Raw genomic sequence first — 12093 nt, 5'->3', positions numbered from 1 at the left:
GACACGCTGGTTTGATTTATTTCAGCTGAAATCAGGCTGAGCTGGGCTGGCTGGCTCCGCCCCTCCGTCGCCGGGCGGAGGGACATCATGGATGTGGAGGTGATCTCCACTGTGTTGGAATAAACACAAAGATTCAGGTCCAGAACCTGCTTTAGGTTCTTTCCTCGGTTTCACTTTGAGGGATCTGAAACCTCTGCTGAGCTATTTGACCTGACACCTCTGGGCCACCGTAGGTTTCAGCTCTCACCTGAAACTAACGACCGTCTGTAAAAGCTGAGCTGGTGGCCTCCTCATACTTACCTGTGTTCTCCTGAATCTGGTTCCTCTTCGGTTCTCGGAGCTTAAAGCTCTCATTCTTCACTTCTTTCACAGCCTCTTGGATGTAGTTTCTTGGTTTCTGTCTTGCTTCTCTTTAGGTTTTGTTTTTATTTGTTGTAAAGCACTTTTTTATAAATAAAGTTGGATTGACTGATTACCTGGATCAGTGGCGTCTCACTGAGCCGAGGCTCCACATGGAACCGTGGCTCACCTCTGTTAGTGTCAGTATCTCTGACACCTTAAAGAAAGTTTCTGTTCAGACTCTCTCAGCGTATTCATGAACCAAGGGGGGAATCGATCGGATCATTTTATCCAGAAGTTTCCTGAAACTCCTGGCAGGTTCTCTGTAAGTTCTCTGGCACTGATTCGGATCGATCCGAAGGAACCGTTCATTAATGAGCCTCAGCGTTGTTCCTGTTTATTCGCCGCTGCTGCCTGCAGGACTGGAGCTATCGATTCATAAAGATTTATTCAGCGCCCACACCTCATTACTGCTCCTTCCAAACTAAACGACCCTCGGTTTGCAGCGCCGCCTCTGAAACCATCCAGGAGGAGCCGTGAGCGATCCGAGATCGTCCTGCTGCAACAGAACCGATGACCCGATTGATCGAGCGGCTGAGCAGGAAAAAGGAAACCAGAGGACAGCTCAGATGGGTCACTTCCTGTTTCCAGCGCCTCATACAGACGCTATCTTTAGTCAGTTCCTTTTAGCTCCTTTTTCATCGGTTCTTCACTTTTTCACCAAAGTGAAACCAAATGACTCAAACGTTCAGAGTTTCATCGTCGGTTATTTCAGATTTTATTCATCTTCGGGTGAACGCCACCTTCACCTGCTCGCGCTGCTGCAGTGAAATGAAACCAGAAGCTGCAGATGAGTGGAAGCCCTGTTAAAGAGGAGGAAGAGGAGGGGGCTGGCCCTGTGACAAACACACAGAGAATCATCAGGAGCAGCGATGAATTCATGAGTTTGACGCTGATGGCTGACGGTACAATCTGCCTTCTCTGAACTCAGCAGGAAGTCTCGTTTCATGTCTCACCATCTCCATCTGTCCCCACCTCGTCCTCCCCCCCTCTTCATCTCTAATTGGCAGGAAGTTCGAGAAGTTAATTTCACCATCTGTGTGGTGGGAAATGAGAAGAAGAGGAGGAGGAGGAAGACGAAGAAGAAGGCTGTGAAGGTGCAACAGATGATCGTCGAGAAAACAAAACAACCGAACGGCTGCAAAGTTCTGTTTGATTTCTGGGTTTGAGAAGAAAAATTACATTTTCTGTAAAAGCTGCTGAGAGCTGAATGAACAGAAGCTAAAATGAGCAAAAATGTAGCTAAAAGCTAAAATGAGCAAAAATGTAAGTAAAATATAAAATTGCTGACTAATTATAGCTTTTTTTTATACGGTTTGCTTTTACCTATTCAGTTGCTAAATTTAGCTTTTAGCTACAGCTTGGCTAGTTATAGCTTTTGTATACAAACTGTTGCTGAAAGCTACAATTAGCCAAACTGTAGCTAAAGGCTAAATTTAGCATCTGAGTAGGTAAAAGCAAAGAATACCCAAATAGTAGCCAAAGGCTCAAATTAGCTAAACTATTGATAAAAGTTACAATTAGCAAAACTGTAGCTAAAGGCTAAAATAAGCAAAACATCAGCTGAAAGCTAAAATGAACAAAACAGAAACTAGATGAACTTGAAGAGAGGAAACCTGTGCAGAGACCACAGAGTCATTAAAACAATGGACCATGTTCCGGATCACAATCTGGATCATGATCAGGATCACGATCTGGATCAGGATCAGGATCACAATCAGGATCACGATCTGGATCACGATCTGGATCAGGAACACACAATGTGTCACACAATGGGGATGACTCTCAGCTGCTACCACCTCAGATTTTAGCTCCTTATCTGTAAAACTGTTTGAGCCATAAATGATTTTGTGTTTCCTCATGTTGGCTGTGGCGGCCATCTTGACCTGATCAGTTGTAGGAACACAGCCAATGATTTCCTGTCCAGTGGATCATCAGATATTTAAAATCTCCCCTCAGGCTCGCTGCCCCTCGCAGCACCTGGTTCTGGGTGTTCTTGGTGTCGGTTCTGGGTTCGGCCCGTCTCAGATCAGAAGAACTTCCTGCTTCCTGCAGATAAACGAGTTTCAGGCGGGCTGAGCAGCAGGAAGCGCCTCCTCGCCTCCCTGCGGTCCCGTAACGAAGATGAACGAGGCGACCTCACACCTGGAGCAGAAGCAGATTAATTACAGGTAATCATCGGCTGGCTGTGATTGACCTGTCTCCATGATGCATTACCTCTCCGGACAAAAGCTGCCGTTAAACACAAACCGGACATTTTTATTGTTTTCTCTGCTGCCGATTCATAAAACAGACATTTCAGTGGTCAGCTGGTGAAACTCCATCCTTTTTTCTGTAACTCTGCTGTTGGATGTTAGATTAAATTATGACGGTTCAGATTAATTAAGTGTTTGCTGCACAGATCTGGACCCAGTTAAACAAAAACATCTTGAATTCAGTGAAGACTGACGATGATGGACTGATTCTAGGTGAAAATTCTGACGATGTTTGAGGCGGTTCTGGATGAATATCAGGTTCAGGAGGGAGTGAGAGGCTGAGGTAGCACTGTGGACACACCACCAGAACCAGAACCAGAACCAGAGGGGCAAGACCCGGCCATCAGCCACTCGTCCTCTGACCTTCACTGAGGGGGTTCTGCTGGACCTGCCAGCTCCTGTTTGCTGGTCTTTGAGGGGGTCTGGAAGGTCTGGTTCTGGATGAGGTTCTGGTGGTCTCCAGGAGGACCTGCCAGCTCCTGTTTGCTGGTCTTTGAGGGGGTCTGGAAGGTCTGGAAGGCAGCCAAACGACCAGCGAGCCGTTCGGAGGCGTTTTGAGTGTCCTGTTTCCACGAGAACAGACTGAAAACTTTATTTTCTTCCTTCAGAGAAATCCTGGCTCTTAATGTTCTTTGGTGCTCCTGAAGCTGATAAAACCAGGATGTTCTCCTCTGATCCTGGATTCCTGAATCCTGTTCCCTCCTGAACCAAAACGTGATGCATAGATAATTCAAAAACACGAGAAGAACCGACAGATTCCAGTGATATAAAACATCTACACTCCTGTTAGAATATCAGGTTTTTGTGATGCAGAAACACTGAAGTAAACAGGATATAAATCCATTAAAGGTGGAAAACATTTATAACCGTATATTTCTCCAAGCATGAGGAGACTTTCTATAGCTGCTGTACAGGAAGTGCTCGTTTTCAGCTGCAGGTTCACTTTCTGTCTGACAGTAAAGTGAGGCCGAGGCTGAAACGTTGGTCTGAAACAGACTCTGAGGCCGACGAGTCTCTGCTTGTCTCCAAGGTGTTCTCAGTCGACTTCTGATCCACGCCCGGCTGACTCAGACGGGCGCGAGGAACCACAGACTCATCTGGTGAGGCGATGATGTCACCCGTGACTCACCTGTGATGTCACCAGCCTCACCTGGAAAACAGGACGAGGCAGATTTCCTGCTGCTCGGGATAAAATCAGACGCCACCAATAGGATTTAATGTCTAAATATCCATGAATATAAATGTACAAAAAAAACAAAACCTTTTTTCTATTTTAAACGATAAATCACAAAAATCAGCTAAATAAATCTGAATCTAAAATTAATTAAACCTGAAACTTTAATATAATTCCCTGAGATGAGTTGTTTTGTGTTTATTTAAAGATGTTTTTGTTATTTTTGTATTCTTCCCTCCCGGTGTTCTATGGAGGGCGGTTAGTGCCCCTCAGCCTGTAGAGTTTATTGTTGTTGTTTGTAAAACTGCTGCTGTTAGTTTTTTAATATTAGACACATAAATGAGTGAGGAGCAGTTTTTAAAGATATTTTAAAATCAGACATTAAGCTTATAAAACAGTTAAACAGATTAAGATGTTTGCCTAAAAACAAGCAGTTTAAGTTGTGATTTCTGCACCAGCTTTAATACACTGTCGATCCTGAGACATATTTTATTCAGAGGACTTAATGTTTTGGAGTACGTCTGGCTTATCACCGCCTCATGGAAAGGATTCATTTTGTTTAATGATGTGGATTTATGCACACGAGGATTCAAGCATGCGGGGAGTTTCTGGGTGTAAAGCTGGAAAAGGTCGGGTACAAAGTGGGGCACGATGAGCTCTTCATCTCCAACAGATCTCAGTTCTCTTCTAATCGTAGAATTTATTTAAAAATAAGACTTTTCTCAGAAAGTGATTCAAGCTGAGGTTAAAGTTTAATGAACTGAAAGGGTCTCAGCAGTCTGAGTTTCTTGTTAACTGTCGTCTCCAAATTATCCGTCAGCCTCCCAGCAGCAGCTCTTCAAACACTGCAGCCGCAGGGACACGCCTCTTCCATATTTGTTTAATCAGACGACAAGGAGCCCCCGCCGAGGCCGCGAGGCTCCCCGACGTTTAGCAGCAGGTCGGCGCTTGATGTTTTCTGCCACCAGAAGAACTTCCTGTGTTCCCAACGAGTCGAACAAATCTGACAGGTGGAAAACAGAAAAAGGAGGAAACCAAACAAGCCTGAGGCCGATCCTTTCCTGACGGAAACCTCAAACATGAGCGACCCTTTAAAACTCTAAATGATTACTGAATTTATAGAATATCCCACAATGAAAATAACTCAGTGGGAGAATTGATGGATGGATGGATGGATGGATGGATGGATGGATGGATGGATGGATGGATGGATGGATGGATGGATGGATGGATGGATGGACGGATGGATGGACGGACGGATGGACGAATGGACGGATGGATGTACTCTGATCAGTACTCTGATCAGTCTGATTGAGTCCTCTCCTGAGTCTCCGGGGCGGCGATGAGCTCTTGCTGCGACGCTACATGAATAATTCGCTCTGCTTCTGTTTTACAGCAACAAAATGACTTCTGTCCTCAGGACGGCGTCTAACTGTCGAAATGGACGGCCTGGAAATGAAAAAGACCCCAGGCAGGAGCGAAACGAGACAGCGTCGTGAGCTGAGAGTGAATATTTCAGCTGTGATCAGTCGGTGCACCTGGAGACTGAAGCCCAGATCCTTTTAGTTTCTATAAATTATATTGTCTTATAAATTTACATTTAGATGGAGAAACTGTTAATACAAAGCAGGCACAAACAGCTTGCTGGTTCATTGTTATTATGAACTTCATAACTCTGACTGGTTTCTAAAGTTAGGGTTAAGGCCCCACAGTGGGTCATGAAACACAAAGAAATGGGACTAACCTGACTGCAACAAACACTGTTTACAATGCAGGAGAAATAAAACACAAAAACTTTGTCCGGTACAAACTTACCTGCAAGCTGTAAAACATGTCCTACAGCAGACATTTAATCTGACCCTGATGTGATTCGAACACACAACCTTCTGATCTGGAGTCAGACGCGCTGCCGTTGCGCCACAGAGTCACCTGCAGACACACCTGGCTTTTTAAAACAGACTCTACAGCCGAACAGGTTGAGGTTCAGGGTCAGTTTCTGCAGCTTTTCGGCTGTTCTCAAGTTCATTTTGATGACTGACTTTATTTTCATTTAAAAAACAAATATGTGCTCCGGTTTTGTTGTCTCACTGAGCTTAGCAGATTTTAGCAGGTTGGTCCATAGATCTTAGAGATCTTAGTCCAGTTCTGACTTTTAACATCATCATTTTATTTGTGTTTCAAGTAAACAGTTTAAGTCATGAACTTCTGATTCTGTCAGCTGAGGGTTCAACTGAATTCAGCTGAACTCCGCTGCTGTTAGACAATTTGTCAAAAATCTGCTTAAATATTTTATACCTGATAGATGGGTTAATGTCCCGATAAAACAAGCAATGCAAAGGCACACACACACACACACACGCACACACACACTCACACACACACACACACACACACAGTGACAGTAGTTTAGGTGTTGATGTTGTGAACATCTGCTCCTGTTAAACCTCTCAGGAGCTGCAGTGTGAGCTTTTTGTCTTTTTGCTTGAACACAAGCGTAGACTCATTAAAGGTGTGTGTGTGTGTGTGTGTGTGTGTGTGTGTGTGTGTGTGTGTGTGTGTGCGCGCGCACCACTCCCCCTCATTTAAAACTCACCGTCGGTAATTCACACCAGACAAACCCTCTGAGGTCTCAGCTTGTTTTGGATGAACAGCTTCACCCCTAATTCCTGCTGCTGGAGCTTTTATTCTACTTATTCTAACCTTTATTCTGAGCTGAACAGGACAGGATAGAATAGAATAGAATAGAATAGAATAGAATAGAATAGAATAGAATATGTTGGCATCAAATTACCAACAGTTACAGTTAAACATACTTAGATCGGAGTTCTGACTTCAGGCTCGACCCACAAAGCTGAGCATTAATCTGGTGCCGGCTGAACGAGTCGAGGCCAAGATATTTTTAATAACTCTGTACAACAGAAGTCTGACTTCTCCGTCGTTAATAACTCCCCAGAGACACAGAAAGGAAAACTCAGGGCTCAGGAGATCAATCCACGTTAAAAACGTCTGAAATTCACATTTTATCGTCTGAAAAACTGTTTGTCTCTCAGTCCAGTGCAGAGACTTCAGTCCACATCTTTATCGCCCGTAAGGCTCTGCTTTCTGCTTTCTGGGATCCCTAAGAAGAACAAAACTCTGAGTATCGAAGAGTAAAGAAGGCAGGAAGTGTCCTGGAGAATAAATGATGAATCTCAGCCTGACAGGTGAGTTGAGACACGCTGAAAAGTGTGGCTGTATCCTCAGGTTTTCTGTTCAGAAACCCTCATTTTGGTTTCACCAGATTCCACTGAGAGAAGAAACAAGCAACAGAAAAACTGTCTGTGGGACATTTTTCAGCTTTTCTTTGGTCTCAGCACACAAGGAGAACGTGGAGGTGAGCGGGGCACAAAAAGGAACAAAAACACATTTACAGAAAAATAACCAGATGAGCACTGATTTTAAAATTCAACATTTTCTCCAAACCCATGGTCCAGTTTTGGTTTCAACTGTTTTTAAATTAAATAAACAACAAAGATTTCAGCCGAGCTCAGATGTCTTAGGAGCAGCTGAGTCTTCCTGGGCTGCATGCAAATCAGGATCATCCCCAATTGTTTCATGCATGAAGAGACTCAATCAATAATTATCAGCTGGTTCCTTGTTGGGTGACACAAGATCTGCATACCGATCCACAGAGGGCGCGTGTCCCCTGGAGGGGACAGCTGGAGGACACCAGGACAGGTTTGAATCCACAGCTGGAGGCTCATAATTGTAAGAAAGTTGAATTTTCTGCTGTCCTGTCACTAAACTCTGAGTGTGCATCAACAGGTGAGAGCAAAAAGGTGAGTTTTAGATTTGGTACATCAAGAAGATCTCAGGTTCTTTGTTTAAAGGAAAGCTGGAGTCAAGACTCAAAGTTTTCCAGGTTACATCTGGATGCACAAAGCTTCTCATTCTGACTCTGAGCAAGTTAAACACCTGACTGCCAGGTAAGGACTGCAGGAGTTTAAACATGGCTTCTCCTTCCAGGGTTTAAATCTGCAACCTGTTGACTTACAGGTAGATACAAAACCAGGATTGAAAAGATCTGCCTGTGAGGTGTGGACCACAGAGAGGAGGAAGACAAAAACATAACAGCTGACCCTGATGTGATTCGAACACACAACCTTCTGATCTGGAGTCAGACGCGCTGCCGTTGCGCCACAGAGTCACCTGCTGACACACCTGGCTGCTCGGCATGAACCTCACAGCACAACATGATGACCTGTGGCTCTGAAAGCTTCTCTGAAAGATCAGGAGGTGGCACCATTGGATCATTTTAGACTTTCAGGAGGAGGTTTCGCTCCATCATACAGTTTATTTGTCCTCACCTCTTTAGCTTGTGAGTTGACTCTGTGGTCCAGTGGTTGTGTGTTTGTTGTGTTTAAGTCTCAACCAAGGAGACAATATGCTGTGGTCATCTCCACACACACAGATGGACTTTTATTCTGTAGCTGAAGATGTTTTGCTTCCCATCCAGGGAGATTTTTCAAATTAAAATTAGATTGTGTTACGTTCCAAGCTTTAAGCTGCATGACGTGCAGCTAGATTCACCTGCAGATTAAACTCACACCCTCCAATGGAAAGTCATTAGGCTTTTGTATGAAGGTGTGAATCAGAGGGTTTATGTTTGGGTTTCAGGATTAATGCAACTTACTAAAGTTACAATGAAGCACTTATTATGATACCCAGACAAACAAAGACCCTAACTACCCTCCATTAAAAGGATGTGAGTTTCATCTGCAGGTGAATCTCCACATGCTCCAGTTTTAAACTGAAGATCCTCAGTTTGGTACCAAAACGTCTTTAACGACAGAATATAAGTCCAGTTGCTTTGATTTGTTATTTTTGGATCAACCATGTAACGATGACTAAGAATCTACAGCAGCACATTTTTATCACGCTTTGCTGTACGGCCTGTAGATCAAAGCAATGTTTGCCCCATGCCGCTGTGCGCACTAACTCACTCTGTGGCTCAGTGGTAACATCTCTGACTCCAGATCAGTAGGTCGGGTTGTTTACAGTCTTTTCAGGTGCAGAGTTTTTATTCTGTTGCATTTTTAGAGACTGTATTTAGCAGCCAGGTGGGCCCTAAAAAACTCTGGTCAGCAGGTGACTCTGTGGCGCAACGGCAGCGCGTCTGACTCCAGATCAGAAGGTTGTGTGTTCGAATCACATCAGGGTCAGATTAAATGTCTGCTGTAGGACATGTTTTACAGCTTGCAGGTAAGTTTGTCCCGTTGTCACCTGTTGATTAGGGCTCAACACTCACCTGTCTGACTCCAACAGCAGCAGGTTGGGTTTGAGTCACACAAGTTGTTTTATTGAATGTAAGACAACAAGAAAACTAGAAGATTAAACTTCATCTTTTCTAAGATCTTCTTGATGCAGAGAAAACTAAAACTCACCTTTTTGCTCTCACCTGTTGTTGAAGCTCCAGTTGGTCAGAATCGATGAACGACAGAAATTCGCAACGCAAACATGATCAATGCTCGCAATTTGAGTTTGTTTCAGTTTCCTCGCAGTTTTATGGTTGAGAGTTTTTGACCCTTTTTCTTTCATGGTTTGAAAGTTTGTTTTGTTCTTTGAGGTTTTTGTTTGACATTTCATTTGGTTTTCAGGTTTTTGTTTTTATAGTTTGACATTTCATTTTCAGGTTTTAGTTTCATTGCCCCCCCCTCACTCTCACTCATTCAGAGACTCACCCAGATGAAGGTTTGATCCTGATGTTTCCAGTTGATGAGCAGAGTCCTCCTCCACTGAGCCATCTTCAGCGCTGGGAAACTGAGTGATCCAGGAGGAGAAAGAAGATCAAACTGCAGCAGGAATCTGCTGAAACATCTGCTTTTATTGGAGGATAAAAACAGTTTCATGGGGGAACCTTTTGACTTCACCTTGTTGAGAGACTCTTGCCTGTTAAAGAACAGTATCCTGCAGTGATTTCAGGAAGTTAATGACTTGATTCATTGACTTTCAGAGCCTCAGGTCATCATGTTGAGCTGTGAGGTTCATCTCCTCCATCCAAGACTCTGTGGCGCAACGGCAGCGCGTCTGACTCCAGATCAGAAGGTTGTGTGTTTGAATCACATCAGGGTCAGATACGGTGTTTACCTCTGCTGAAGGAAATGTTTTGTATCACAGTAAAGTTTGTCACTAGCTGAAAGGAAGTTGTTGTTCCCGTCCTGGTCCTCAGGGCCTCCATCCTGCATGTTTTCCTTGTTTCTCTGCTCCAACACACCTGATTCATGGTTAAATCACCTCTTCATGTTCTGCAGAAGCCTGTTAATCACCTGTTGATTCAAACCAGGTGTTTGTCTCTGTGGTGGAATGGCAGCATTTCTGACTCCAGATCAGCAGCTTGTGTGTTTGATCATTATTCCTGTTGTTGTAATATTTTGTTGTCTCTGTCCTGAAACTGTCTGAAAGCTGTGGGTTTGAATCACGTCAGGAGAACTTTAATCTTCTCCTACTTTAAATCATTGTTTGTCTGTTTTATTGTTTCTGTTCTCAGATGTCCTGTAGGCGTCAGCCTTCCTGACAGCTGACTCCTCTCTGCCAATCAGGAGAGGAGGAAGAGGAGGCTGCGTGTGTCAGATGTAAGCTTTGTTTGCTGCTGTTTCCTCCAGCTGTAGTTGACTCTTTGTTGTCAAAGAACCAATCACAGTCATGAAGCTAAAAACAGTCAAACCTTTAAAACTGATCAGCCTATCAGTTCCTCTGCTTCATCATTAAAGCACAATTAAAACTGATAATGATCTTTTTTATCAAATTAATGTGCTGCAGGTGATTCCATTCACTGATACATGAGGAAACCTGAATTCAAATGCTGATTATTATTTAAAACTATGACATCAAACATAAAGAAGGTTATCCTGAACTGAATGAAATGATGCTGTTCACTCCAGATAGGTTGTTATGCAGCTCTGAAATGTGGGTCCACACTCAACGTAAACAAAGCATTCGGCTGAATCTGTGATTAACCTCCATCAGGCCGGCTGCTGGTGTTTAACAGACATGGAGGACCGGGACAAACGTAGAATCTGTGAGAAGACATTTAAATATCCGAGTGAAGCTGCTGCTGAAGGACAGAGACAGAAAGAAGAAGAGCGATGTCAGGATAAATATCAAGGAGCGCCAGAACGACAGAGCTCAGCATCCAAACCCAAAACTTCAGGTTCAGGGTTTCTGCCTGATCTCTGTTTATCTGCAAACCTGAGCATAAAAATGAATTAACTCTTCCAAAGTGTCAGACTTCTCCCTCCCAAACTCTGCACGGACGTCATCGTTGTTCTCCTGTTTCGTCACTAACTTAATTATAAGTCTTTAATTAAAGGAGACATTATCCACAGAAACCACTTTATGATCCTGTTCTCTGTTCGCCTGTCTTCGTGGTTTTAGTGATAAAAAGCTTCTGTTCTCTCTGCAGAGCTGTTTCTGTGTGACCCCACAGCAACTGGCAGTCAGCTCACTTTTATTTTGAAATCTGCTGTCAGGTTTAGATATTTCTTTGCTCCTGCTTCCTGCTCCGGCTTGTTTTGCCTCCTCAGACTCTCCCGGTGGCCCCAAATCCCCTGAGCACCCCCCCCACACCCCGCTCCCCTCATTGACCTTTGACCCCGCTCGCCGTGAAAACAAACAGAAATTTGACCTGAGTTTAACAGGAGATGAGAGGGGCAGCTCTGGTGCTGCCTGCTTCCTGCTTGAGCCTGAAGAAATTAAAATAATAAGAAGAAGCTTATTATCTTTTATTTGTTCTGATTTTCTACTTTAAAATAATTTTAAAGTAAGAAAACATTTCATCTGATGAACTGAAGCTTCAGCTTGTTTGAGCATAAAACAGACAAAATGGAGATTTAATGGTTGATTATCTCGCTGGTTTCTGTTTCCGTTTATTTATTGAATCTGAGGCTTTTTGTGCAGAAAAGAAGACAAAATGAGGATTTCCTGAACTCAGACAGCCGCAGTCTGAGCATCTGCAGAGAGATTCTGTTTCTGTCCTCCGGTTGTTGTGAGGCCTTGTTTCCCGAGGTTCTCCTGAGGTTGTCTCCTGAGACTCTGCGTTGTCTCCTGAAGAATTGGCATTGTCTCCTGAAGTTGTCTCCTCAGGCTCGGCGTTGTCTCCTGAGGTTGTCTCCTGAGGTTGTCTCCTAAAGCTCAGTGTTGTCTCTTGAGGCTCAGTGTTGTCTCCTGAGGTTGTCTCCTGAGGTTGTCTCCTAAAGCTCAGTGTTGTCTCCTGAGGCTCAGTGTTGT

General features: G+C 43.9%; 1 long non-coding RNA gene and 4 other non-coding genes across 5 annotated transcripts in view; 3 read left to right on the top strand and 2 right to left on the bottom strand.

Annotated features, from left to right (window-relative positions):
* Nucleotides 1-5683: 5683 nt before the first annotated feature.
* trnaw-cca lies at nt 5684-5755 on the bottom strand. Its single transcript has one exon. It is a non-coding gene; the product is annotated as a tRNA-Trp (tRNA).
* Nucleotides 5756-7942: 2187 nt separating this feature from the next.
* trnaw-cca lies at nt 7943-8014 on the bottom strand. The gene has a single exon. It is a non-coding gene; the product is annotated as a tRNA-Trp (tRNA).
* Nucleotides 8015-8957: 943 nt separating this feature from the next.
* Nucleotides 8958-9029, top strand: trnaw-cca. Its single transcript has one exon. It is a non-coding gene; the product is annotated as a tRNA-Trp (tRNA).
* An 839-nt stretch (nt 9030-9868) lies between these two features.
* Nucleotides 9869-9940, top strand: trnaw-cca. The gene has a single exon. It is a non-coding gene; the product is annotated as a tRNA-Trp (tRNA).
* Nucleotides 9941-10140: 200 nt separating this feature from the next.
* The window catches only part of LOC112449792, a 5726-nt gene continuing 3773 nt past the window's right edge, over nt 10141-12093 (top strand). The window contains exons 1-2 of the long non-coding RNA XR_003038331.2: nt 10141-10203; nt 10355-10439. This is a non-coding gene — a long non-coding RNA (uncharacterized LOC112449792). The remainder of the gene's footprint in view (nt 10204-10354; nt 10440-12093) is intronic.

Source organism: Kryptolebias marmoratus, linkage group LG19 (genome assembly GCF_001649575.2).
Source record: "Kryptolebias marmoratus isolate JLee-2015 linkage group LG19, ASM164957v2, whole genome shotgun sequence".
In the NCBI taxonomy this organism is placed as follows: Eukaryota; Metazoa; Chordata; class Actinopteri; order Cyprinodontiformes; family Rivulidae; genus Kryptolebias; species Kryptolebias marmoratus.
This window is presented reverse-complemented; position numbering and strand designations above follow the sequence as displayed.